We start from the raw sequence: 13,683 nt of genomic DNA on the forward strand, positions 1-13,683 counted from the left end.
ATAAGAAAGAGCAAATTTTCGCTATTTATAGGTCTGGATATTACAAGGAATTCGCTTTCTTATCAAACTGTTTTCAAGAAGGTAAATTAATAAAAAAATAATGGTAAAAACCTAAGTACCTAAGTATATAATATTCTTGTAACTTCATAATACCTATGTTACATGCAAATTTATATTTACGCATTTTCTGGTTTCTTTCATTTCATTTCTGGTTAACATCGAAAACACTACACAAAAAAAGCAAATTAAGTAATAGTTTCTCAAATTAGTAAAAACTAAAAACATTGTAATCTTTCTTGAAAAGCTAACTATACTATATATCTATTCTATAGTCTATAGTGCAGTGTTTATTGTAGAGCATACAAATAATTTTCGTTACGAACCTTGTTGTAATAAAAATACAAAGTATTTAAAAAAATTTATATGCTCGTTCGAAAGTAATTTTAATACTACATGTGAATTTTATTAAGATTTATGTAAACAAATGAATACTATAATAACATAATATATTTCCAGTATATTATCTGTTAAGATGAACATGTATTAAAAGCTCAATAAACATGTTCATTGATCACATAGATATTGATTTATTGTGAGAATCTCACAGTATTACATGTAACATTAGTTTGAAATGTACTAATAAATCATTTAATGTGAACTATAATTTAATTAATTACTTTTCGTTATAATTATTAATCTATTTTTTTTTAATCTTCTCACATAAAAGTAATCGTGAGGAAACCGACATGTGAATCAAAAGTTCGACGACATGTGACATCCGCCAACCCGCACTTGGCCAGCGTGGTGGATTATGGCCTGTACTCTCATAGGAAGCCCGTGTCCCACTAGTGGGAACGTGTTGGCTGATGATGATGATGATGATAAAAGTAAAACGAATTCGTAAAATATAAAACCTGACTCTATGCTAATATTTTTTAGAGTGAACATTAATAAACTTTGTGAATTTGTTTGTTTATAATTAGTAATTTACGAAAGAATATAAGATCAGTAAGTTGCAGATAGTCCAATAGAATTTACAAAACTGACTGAAAATACTATAATACGTAACCAGAAATATAAAAAAAACACAGAATATTCTAAAATTCCATTAACAGATATCTACTGATCTTTAATAATCAAATATATTAATTATTCACCTCTTTTGAAAGCGTTGGTAATTAGTAAATACAATGTACAAACAAATTTATAATGGCCTGTAGGTAACTCTTCGTATTGGATGGAATCCAAACTGAAATGCACACGATCGAAGATACGTGGAATCTTAACAGGGAAGATTAAAATTCCAAAGAAGTTTAGGTTTAAACTTTGATACTAGAAGATATATGCTCTATCGTTATATGTACTGTTCATGTGTATAGTGGGTTGTCGGTGTGTGTATCTTGAGTGTGTGTGTTAAAAAAATGGTCCTTTCTTTCTCTTTTTCTTTCTTTTCTCATTATAATCCTTGCTTGCATTGTTATTTTCGCCTTTATTTTAATAACGTTATTTGCATAAATCCCTTCATCCCTCCCGCTTTGTTTTTAAGCTACTGCATAGCTTCTATCGCGGGCCTTGAGCGCGGGGACCGAATCGAGAAATTCGGTAACGAAAAAACCTCACGCTCCCCACTCCGACGGGCACGGAGGTGTGGCTTGAAGGCATGCTATGCAATAGCTTTACCACGACAGTCCCCGAGTGCCACACGTCTTTTTTTTATATTTTTCATACCTAAGTTCCCATACATTAACTTTACAGGGCAAGCCGTGTAAAAAAACATGTACCTACCTCTGACATTACACTAGAATTGCATCGAGGAACGTGGGAACTTAGTCTAGACTTAGGTTTTATGGGTAAATAACATGGAGATGGACTTACAAAATAAATTAATAGACAAAATAAATCTTATTTAATTTGGATGCATGTGAATTATCTTTTTGAATATGTATCTAATAAATTTATCTATCTACTTCATCAGCATCTAATATGTAAAGATACTGGATGTAGATAATTTCCTTTAAATTAGTCCGTACCTTACACGCAAAAACGGCAGAAAGGGTATGTATAAAATTTGGCAGAACAATCTGTAAACTTTAATCATTCCAAACCAATGTAATACAATACCCATAGTAATGTCATAGATTATTTAGTTATAAAGCACTACCACACCCCGGACACTCCATACAAAATTATCGTTTTGACAGTCACACTGTAGAGACTGCAAATGTGTGTGTTAACGCTTTATGGTTGGCACATTTGTGACTAGCGTAAAAAAAATTCGCGTTTTTCTGATGAAATACATCCGCAAACAGCACAATATCTAACTATTTTCTACGAAAAACGATAATCACAAATCCAAAATAATAAAATTAATTTAAGTCAATTTGATTAATGTTGTCAATCTTCGTTGCGTATCGTCCCTGTAGAAAAATATGGACCATTTTATGTCTGATCGTGCGGGGTGAGGTAAGTGTTTAATTTTGGCGGGAGGCGGAGAGTGTCCGTTCTGTAGCGTTTAGCTACTATTATTTATTCTGTGGCACTACATTATTTAGTTTCAAATGTAACTAATAAGTCGCAGCAGATTTGTTACAAATGTCAGCTTGTTTCAGCGCGAATCTATGCACTGTTAAACATTTATAGAGCGAATTACATTATTTGATACTTATTATTTATTTATTTATTTTAAGTAATAGACAATAAATTGTGCAAATGTATATAAATTTCATTAAGCTGTACCAGTTTTGTTTCTTATTTGACAAGTCTTAAAAAACATTGCGAGACGTGAGAGCGTCATAATTATTTAAGGGCCGATTTTTCAATGCTTGGATAAAACTTATCCGTCCAATAAAGTATTACACGATAATATTAAAAGTCACGTAAACTGTCAAATACGTACTGTAAATTAGAATACGTTTTATTCGACGAATAAGTTTTATCCAAGCATTGAAAAATCGGCCCTAAATTGTCTTTTTTATTAATAAATACATTTTTCACTAACCAACAGGCATATGGAAAATCATTAGAAAATGGACATGTTAAATAATATTGGTGAACGCTAAAATAATGTAGTGAGTTAAAAAACCCTCATAAGATAATGAATAAATAGCTAATTCGACTGCAGTTATTCGACTTACTTTTGGAACGGAAACTTCCTTTATATTGGAAAGTCCCCATAGATTTGACCGTTACATATGAAAAACCCATGTTTTAAGGTAACTGTACATTTCTCCTCCTAATAATTAGTTTCGTTTGCAATCTACAAAAAGTGTCTATCAAATTTGATCATATCTATAATATGTATAAAAATGAATCGCAAAATGTGTTGGTAAGCGCATAACTCGAGAACGGCTGAACCGATTTCGATAATTCTTTTTTTATTATATTCCTTGAAGTACGAGGATGGTTTTTATGTAGAAAAAACGTAAATATGTACCACGGGCGAAGCCGGGGTAGACCGCTAGTAATATGAATAAAAATGAATCGCAAAATGTGTTGGTAAGCGCATAACTCGAGAACGGCTGAACCGATTTCGATAATTCTTTTTTTATTATATTCCTTGAAGTACGAGGATGGTTTTTATGTAGAGAAAACGTAAACATGTACCACGGGCGAAGCCAGGGCGGACCGCTAGTATAATATGAATTTGAATTAATAATTGTGAATCATCAAAGCTATAAATACACAATCAATATATTATTATTATGTTTTCTATTGCTCATTGATTAGGAACTAAGGATCATCTATAACTTCTATACTAATATTATAAAGAGGAAAGGTTTGTTATTATGTATTTATGTATGTATGTTTTTTACGCATAAACTACTGGACCGATTTCAAAAATTCTTTAACCGTTAGAAAGCTGAAAGCTGCATCTTCACTGAGCAACAAAGGCTATATTGCATTTTCAAAGAAAATTAGAGATCCTTACCAAAAATGCAATAATGTAAAAATTCCTTTATAAAAATTAAGTCATCGCGTGCGCTGCGGAATCTATTCCTTGAAGTACGAGGATGGTTCTTATGAAAAAAAACGTAAACATGTAGGTACCACGGGCGAAGCCGGGGCGGACCGCTAGTTTGATAATAAAGTAAATTGTAGAAGCCAAATACAAAATATGTAGATATCGCGGTGTACCACCAAGCAGTTTTAGGTATATAAAAACATAAACATAAACTCAAACTCAAACTCAAACATTTATTTATTCATTTAGAACACTACAGCTAGACTATTTTAACATTTACCACCGATTCGGAAAGCAGTATCTATCGAGAAGAACCGGCAAGAAACTGCATATTTGCTGTTTTAAAATCATGCCAGTATTACTACACATTCTGTAGCTTTTAAACATTATATTTATTACTTAAATACGATATTCCAATAAACACACTTACACTAATGAACACACCAAATAAAAACAAAAACAACGTATCGATATCATTCGACGAAATAATTACCAAATACCGTTAGCAACGCTCTACATTTTAATGTAATCCTTAACCAGGCTTCAGCCAATTCTGTATCAACTTTTAATTGTACTTTTGGAAAGTAAAAATAAAATCGCGCCGTAACATTAAGTATTCAAAACATTGATGTATTAACTACTGGATTTGCAATTCCAATTTTTATCCACACTTCGATGTAAAACAAGTCTTATTTTTTAGTATCTACGTCTTCCAGTTATGACGTTTTTATTAAAAAAAATATTCAACTGATATTTACCTCACAGCCACACAAGGTCAGCGTACATTTTTGTCCAAAAGTGCATCTAGATATTTATATCAGTGCACGACCATTAAAATTAAGTCGATCGAAAGCATCAACAAATATTACTCCCGCCATAGCCGACAAAGCCAACGCGCACCTCACTACCGGCCATTCATTACAAACATCCAACGCGAATCGCAATGCAGTCGCGGCACTAGCAATTCCAAATTCAAAATTATCAAAACCGCGCGCCCGCGTTTTTCAATTTTGACAACAGCTGTCAATTTGCGCGCGACCAGTTCTTGTGTTTTTTTTTTTCACTATTTAAACAGCCAAGGTGAGTGTTTTTTTTTTAATTATGTACTTATAAAAAGTATTGATTGTGATTACTGCAACCATTCTCTAAAAAAAAATTATAGAAGTAAGTTTTAAATTAATAATACAATTATTCAATGAATTAATTGACGAAATATATTAGTATGTTACATCAATCTTAGACTCTTGAGTGTGCAATAAATCGTAATATATTTACTACTCAATCGTGACATTTACACACATCTTGTCATAAAACCTTTTTCCCATGAAAGGTTTTGAAACTTTCCTTCCAAAGGGTACAATTCCGATTGTTAGTGAAATACAAAGTCGTGTGTTATAAATTACAAGTCCCTTATTTTGTTTAGATTTATGAAGGTTTGGGACGAACATTAAATATACTGATTTATTGTCATAGTTTTATTAGGAACCCGGCGAAAGGATATTAATATTTTCGAATTATTGTTTTCCGATATTTAATACGTGTACAATATTTACCTATTGGGGTTTTTATTGAAACTTTATCTCATATTACTATCACTTGATCACACATATTTATTAATAACTTACTTACATATTTATATACGGATATCTCAAAATGCGGAAACTTTTGAGGTTTTCCAACAAAAAATGAAAATAATGAAATTTTTTATATAAATACCACTAAACGATAAATTGGATAAAATACAAGAAATATAGTTTATAAACCTCATAATCTATTAATAATGTGTAGAAATGTACATAATATCTAAAAAAAAGAAACAATAGCCTGTTATTCAACGAATTCGTTGAGAGCAAGATAATACATATCTCGAGATGACAGCTAAGTACTAGAAAGCTGTGGCCTTTGACCCTAAGTCTAGAAAGTTAACTAACCATAAGAGAGGCTTGAATGTAAGGGGTTTTGTCTTTACATTTTTTTTTTGACACTAGCTTCCGCCCGCGACTCCGTCCGCGCGGAAAAGTTAAGAAAAATTAAGATTTTTTTTTCTACGTATTTTTTTGGGATAAAAAGTATCCTATTTTATGCCCAGGACAATAAGGTATTATTATACCAAGTTTCATCGAAATCAAACCGTTAGTTCTTACGTGATGCCTTCACATACAGACAGACAGACAGACAGACAGACAGACAAAAATTTTTTTTAAACACATATTTGGGTTTGGTATCGATCCAGTAACACCCCCTTTTATTTATTTTTTCAATATTTTCAATGTTCAGAATTGACCCTTCTACAGATTGATTATATCTATGTATATAGATAATGGCTGAAGAGGTTGTGTTTCCATGGAAATCGGGGTTCAATCTTAATATTTTCGCGACCGGAATAGGAGCGACATTCCATATTTTTAGAGAAAACAGTTTACCTTACTTACCTACCTTAAAATTAGAAAAAATAGGACACGTTTTTTGTTATACAAAATTAAACTTAGATGCATCGCACACGCATTATATATTTATATCTACATAGGAGCTAATGATTTATTCACAAGAAAAAACATAATTTATGAATATTATAATTATGTGTATTACCCAGTAGGTATTACCCAATTTTTCTTCACAGCACACGCCAATTTCTGATTGTTATCTATGCACAGATAAAAAAAGAATAAGTAATAAATTGTAAAGTTTGAGTAAAGTTTACGCCAAGAAATGTCAAACCATCTGAACACGTTTCAAGGTTATCTTGTTAAAATTAAAATTGTACTAAAATTGCATTTTCTTACACGATTTTAAAACAGTCGCTAGGCAGCACTTCCGTATGGAAATAAACCGAAGTTATTTTCTATATGTAAATATGTACATAATATTAAGTAAAGGATTAATTTTATTCAAGACCAACTTGCACCGGCCTTCTGAAGTTTATCACGACTACTGTATCCTACTTATTTATCCTCCTCATTAAAAAAAAGTTACATTAAAATGAGTAGAGCAAATTTCGACCACCAGACATACCAATGTCTCGCGTTTTCAATCCACAATATTACGATTAGTAACTTCCAACAAAGTTTCCAAGCCCTTTTTCACACTTTATTCGTTGATTTTTGAAAAAAACACCACGAATTTTAAATACAATTTTCTCTAGATTATTGCTGTGATTAAACCGAAAAATCGTAACAGAAAGTGTTTATTTTTTCTTAAGTTGTGAAAGGATCTACAATGAAAACTGATGTAAAATGCATACACACTGCCAAAGGGCTTTTCGATCTTTTGATCTTTGATCTATCGACTTTCAAAGATGTCGGTCAAAGTGAATTGTATTGGTGATGTGAGGTACTATAAGATAGTTTGTACGTTTCGAATTGTAACTATTGAGTTTCTTGTCGAAGAATCTCGAATCCATGAAAAACCTATTTAACTTAATGCATGAAAAATATAAACGTACGAGTTCAAAGTTTCTGCTCTTGGTTTAACTTGCAAAGCAAAAATTATCCATATACCACGGAAAAATTATCTTATGTACTTATTGAGATTTCAGACTACATTTTAAACATACATATTACATGTATATGCAAAATTTCATCGAAATCCTATCAACAGAAAGAGAAGAATTATGAGTAGGTAGTCATTTCAACACATCATATACCTACCTAGTTCAACTAATTTTATATTATACGTTTGCTTTATCAGAATAAAATTTAAAATTGACTATCCACTACCTAAAAGTGTACATAAATAAAAAAGTTAAAACTTTTGATGGAACCACTGAAACAAGAACCGATAAAATATGCTCCAATTTTCGCGCCCTGACGCAACACCGGTTCGAACCGGTTCCCACCGGTATCGGACCTGTCGTTGACATTCATGATAAATCACTCGCTCATTTTATTATATTTTCGTAAATACCTGAGTGACGTTATGAGTACAAGAATAGTAAAGAAACTACATCGGTTGGTGTTGGACAAAAATTTACCAAAGTCCAAATACCAAACATTATTGAAAGAAAAACAATCACCAAAGAGAACAATTTAATGAGCGCCCTTATCACATAATTACGTGGTTAATAAAAAAGACAGCTATTTTCTAAATTTAGGTAGTTAAAATACAAGCATTCATCTATTAAATATTCATCTATTAATAGAAATCGTCCCACGATATCAGCCAATATATTGATGATAATTTTGGATATAATATTAAATAGTTTCTCTCCCACTCACTTGTCTAGTTGCTATTTTAACTTCAGTATTATAAGAATTTTGTCATTTCTTTCACCAATACAGAAATCTACAAAATTCCATTCCAGACTTAGGCTAGCCCTAATCTTTGCTTAGGGTGCTTTTCCATCAATATATATTATGTGAGGGGTTGATAGCGAGTAATGTGTTTATGAATAACCAATACTATCGCTTAAATCGCTAAACGCTTCAAATTTCAAACTAAATGAAGCGATATAATTGGTTCTTTACAAAGTCATTCCTTACTACATTCGCACATTATTGGTGGAAAAGCATCCTTAGCCTCTACTTTTTACATCTTATCAACCCTGGAGAAGACGGGACAATCCGCTTGTATTGAACAATACTAATAATAAGGCATAAGGTAGTAAGAATACACAAGGCGATAGAATATAGTAACTTTTTATTACTCAAGAATCGACTCCCACTACAGAAGTTGCATTAGCTTACTCACTCAACATGATTCACTAAATGTCCTTCATGACAAAGAAAGTAATAATAATTATTATTACTCATAGCTATACATTGTTAAGTAAATACCATAGCTTTTAGCTTAACAATCGCGGTTCATTAGTAACGACTAACGATGCTAAAATCGTTGAGAGAAAGGTTGGAATACAAATCACTATTCACTGCTTTGTAATTTATTTATTGTTCTAATTATATCATAAACACGCAGGTATATGCAATAAAAATCACTTACTCATAAGTGTTATTTTATTAAATATTATAAATAATACGTTTTTCTTACGCATAATAGGAAACTTATGCAACAATCCTTAAAAAATTTGTTTTCTTAAGAAAAAAATTTCTTCGCTCCTATGTTCCTAATCCATATTCGAACCTCAGAATCTGCAATTTTTTCTCCACTAGACCATAATAGGCAGAACTATAAATAAACTATTGCTAAAACTATACATTTTCCATACAAAAATAATATTTTAGTAAAGTTGACCTTAATAACATAACGTCAAAGGTCTGATTTTCGTTTTAGATAAATCGTTGGAGTGTGGTTTAATTAATAGTGATTTAGGGGCCAATATTCACGACCCTTTTAAGATTTATACCTAAACCTAGAGACCCGTATAAACTCCGCTTGGCATAAAAATAAGCCTATAATCCAAATAATAGGTTAAGTTTTCTTAATAGCGAAAAGTAACAACCGTAATACCTATATAAATTACTGGCGGTAGGTACCTACATGTAGCATTAATTATTTTGCTTTTCCCTACAAGTATTTAAAGAAAATCTCATTTAAACTGAAGTGTATTTATATCCACTTTCTTGTATTGATTTTAATTCAGCCGAGCATTTAACTGTGTAGTGATCGATCTAATAAGATTTATTGGAGCTGGCATTTTAAAAGTGCTTCGAGCTTGTTCAATTAAGATCTAAAAGCAGACATTATTTATAAAGAGAAATGTATTAGGTTTTATTTACTGTGTGTTTTTAAACAGAGTATAATATTTGACCTAGATACTATTAATAAGGGTAGATAAATTTGTATAAATTAAATTATTATAATTTGAAGTATTGCAAAACAAAATGCTACTCAAAATCATCTCTATCTGTAATTTTTGTCATAAATATCTATGGGCATTACAGTTCAGTGATAAATATGTATAATGTTTGTTTGTTTGTTTGAACGCGCTAATCTCGGGAACTACTGGTCCGATTTGAAAAATTCTTTCGGTGTTAGATAGCTCATTTATCGAGAAAGGCTATAGACTATCACGCTACGACCAATAGGAGTGGAGCCACGCGAGTGAAACCGCGCGGAGCAGCTAGTTTCAATATAAAAAGAATACGAATAAAATACTTGTCTCTATCTCTCTTTTAAGAACAGTATCCTTAAGGAAGTATTCCTATTGTACTATTGATAGCGCAGTAACCCAAAAAGCTCTGAAAGAAATCACATTCATTTTATAAAAAACAACCTATCCAAAAGCACAAAGGAGGTCACAACAACAGACATACAGACAAACTATTTGATCACTTCTATTCGGCGGATGTAAGACAGCCTCGGGTCAATGCACTCAAATTACTATGAGGCTAGGAAAATGGCGATTTTCAGTATGTTAGATAACATCAAGCTTGTATTGAGGTAATTGAAAATGTAGTAAGTACTCCCTCAATTGACTGTAAGCGTAGGTTTAATTTGAAGATAACTCGTTTTATAACTGGCATATTTGGTTTTTATAAAGATTATTTTTGAGAATTAATCAAATTAAAGGCTTTTTTTAAACCCCCAAATAATAGGAAACACGTCAGATATGAGAACAAAGTAAGTCAACAAGATTATAATTGGGCAGAAAATTCTGTTAGAAATTACTGTAGAGTGTTAAGTGTGCGTGAATAAAAAAACTTTTAAGAGTAGAGTTTGCCTATTCTTCTCGGTATAAGCAGCATTCGGAATAAAGAAGATGAATAGTTTTTTGTCTGTAGCATTCACTTCCATAACATTCCGAATTCCAGGATCTTACAGAATAGTTTCACTTAGCATTGCATTTGCTTTTACAAAACGAAGAACTTTAGAATTTCTAATGAAAACACCGCTAATCTAATTGTTGACTACATGACATTAATTATTATTTACGAACGGGGGTTTCCCTGACATATAGCGACAAAGCAAATGTTATTGTCACGTCATGTTGTTGATTTACTACTGTTATGTTTTCAGTATCAACCAAGAGTATCAACAAAGTTGCGAATCGTGCGTGACATATTATAATTCCTAATTGATTTGTAAATGCACTCGAACATATAGGTTTTTATTTTTTTTTATATATTCCTGATTTGAGCTTTTGATAATTTACACATTGCCCTGAAATTGCAAAGGTTCACTCTATTCGTCATTCATAAATGAATGATATGCATTCATTTATAAAAAAAATATTGGTCGCCTCCGAGAGCAAAACAAATGACTGCTATCTTGCAATGATTTGTAGACTTCTCTACGATCACCCATCCATCAACTGATCGCGCTTAAGGTTGCTTAACCTACAAATTAAAGCTCGTTTCATAGCCTCAGCCGTCATTAAGAATTAGCACACAAGTTTAATGAAGCATAGTACTTGCAATACGTAAACGGAGACGAGAACAACTTGTACTTGTGGGTGTACTACTTTCTTTAATACTTATTAAAAAGGCACATTCTGATACGGTTTAGTAGATTTGACAAAATAAACAGACTTACATTTTGATATAAAGACCTTACCTGAAAGAAAATTGTATTTCTCTACTTTCCGAAGTTGTTCTTCTTCATAGCTAAATATAAACAAATATTACCTAAGGATTCTTCTTTTACATATTATGAACAATAGCTAGGAAGGCAGAGCCACTACAAAATTAGTATTACTTGTTAGTTACATAAAGCTTCATTTTATTTTTAAGTTTGACTAAAGATTCAGTACATCCCATAATATAAATGCCCATGTTTGTGAAGATAGACACATTACCAATCGAATCAAAACTGAGATATACAAAATTCTGGATTACCCCACCTATTGCCATGCTTTACTGTCCATTATACACAAAATTCCCGTTCCAAAATTCCCCATGACATATACAGTGACAGTAATTACCCCCCTTCCTCCTCCCCCCGTTGCACTACACCCGCGTCCGTTATTTCATAGATTTTGTCAATATGTCGATATATGTATAAAAACATTCATACTACATGCGGTTTTGAGACAGCCTGTGTATTACGTTGGATTGAGGACTGCTACAATTTCTTATTTAATGTTATTTTTGCTGTGAAGTGAACAGTGATTTTAAGGTTTAACTGAGTAAGTGATAATTATTGTAGCCTTTGTGGGGGTTGGATTTTTTTTTTTATAGATTAAAAGAATGAGATATGAGAGCTTTATAGTAGGTTCCGAAAAATAATATTTGTTTTACTTCCTTGTATAGATAACGTTACTCAGATTGATAAAAAATAAAAATAAAATTTCATGGTAAAAACTTTTATCCCCTATTTTAATCTCTTTGAGGGTAGTTTATCAAAATCTTTTTTAGCGGAAGCCCTTATCATGGTAGTAGCTATTTGCATGCCAAATTCTTGTAGGTTATCAGATCAGTTAGTCAGAAGTCAGTCCTAGAGAAGATTAGTGACCTCCTCATCTCATTGCTCTACTACCATCACTACATAGTATAAAACAAAGTCGCTTTCTCTGTCCCTATGTCCCTTTGTATGCTTAAATCTTTAAAACTACACAACGGATTTTGATGCGGTTTTTTTAATGGATAGAGTTATTCAAGAGGAAGGTTTTAGTATATAATTTATTAGGTTTTAGACAAAGCGGGCGACGCCGCGGGCGGTATGCTAGTAGATAATAGAAAAAAAGTTAGACCAAAAGCAAAACCACTATACATAGACAATAGATAACAATCAATAGACAGGTAGCGGGATCGATTCCGACTGACCCAATGATACAGTTAGAAACCGGATTGGTCAGATGCTATTTTAAGATGTTTCATTATTTACATTATATTTAGTAGATTATGTTATTTTAATGTTAGGAATTTTCCAAAAATGGTAATAGGTAGATAGTATATGTTTATTTATTTTAAATAGAAGGTAAAATAATAGCGCAATTAAGTTGGTTTCAGAATATATTATTATAATTTAGGATCATAGAAATCTAAATAACAAGACTTTAGGATATATTTATTTACATAAAATAATAATTTAGTTTAAATTTAACAATTCACAAACATCAATTTTATATGGTCTGATGCGTGCGAAATGTAAAAATGTAATTACATATTTACTGTCAGATTTACATTATTTATATTATCCAAAAAAATGTATAGTTCAGGATACATCGCCCATTTTTGCAAGTGACTACTATCAAGCTGATTTTCCGTTTGTAGCTTTATTTTGATGAGACACCGAATAATTTCGTGTACGAAACTCTCGATTGTGGTAATATTTAATAACAAGGATAAATTTTTTTGATTTGATGGTTCTCAAATATTTATTACGCAATTTATAGGACAATATGTCTGTTGAATTATATAAACATTAACTAAGTGAAAACAAAAAAATCAGCTTGTTAGTAATCATTTATGATGACCTCGTTATCGATACACTTTGGAAAGGGGGACTCTTTGAACAAACCATAGATTTTGTAGGACAAATATTTTTTCGAATAATTTAGGTAATTATCTTGAGATTGAAAAAAAAAAAATTCATTCAGTTAGTAATAAATATTTGAGAACCATCAAATCAAAAATTTTTATCCTTGTTATCTCTGTTAGCTACCACAATCGAGACTTTCGTACACGAAATTATTGGGCGTCTCATCAAAATAAAGCTACAAACGGAAAATTAGCTTGATAGTAGTCACTTGCAAAAATGGGCGATGTATCCTGAACTAGTATGCTTTTTCACTCAAAACTATTTCGCTAAAATGAAATAGGACTTTAAAAGTAAAACGACTTGGGAGTAGAATTTAGTTCATAGAATAATCTAAACTAATATTATAA

The 13,683-nt window shown here is 31.6% G+C and overlaps 1 protein-coding gene across 2 annotated transcripts in view; it reads left to right on the forward strand.

Annotated features, from left to right (window-relative positions):
* Positions 1 to 4,864: 4,864 nt before the first annotated feature.
* Positions 4,865 to 13,683, forward strand: part of LOC123695465 — a 28,245-nt gene continuing 19,426 nt past the window's right edge. The window contains exon 1 of one of the 2 annotated variants that reach the window (XM_045641322.1): positions 4,865 to 5,041. The gene's annotated coding sequence lies outside the window, so the exon portion shown is untranslated. Of the gene's footprint in view, positions 5,042 to 11,873; positions 11,982 to 13,683 lie in introns of those variants that run through there. The other variant, XM_045641323.1, reaches the window with a different exon arrangement.

The sequence above is a fragment of the Colias croceus genome, chromosome 11 (assembly GCF_905220415.1).
Source record: "Colias croceus chromosome 11, ilColCroc2.1".
Taxonomy (NCBI): Eukaryota; Metazoa; Arthropoda; class Insecta; order Lepidoptera; family Pieridae; genus Colias; species Colias croceus.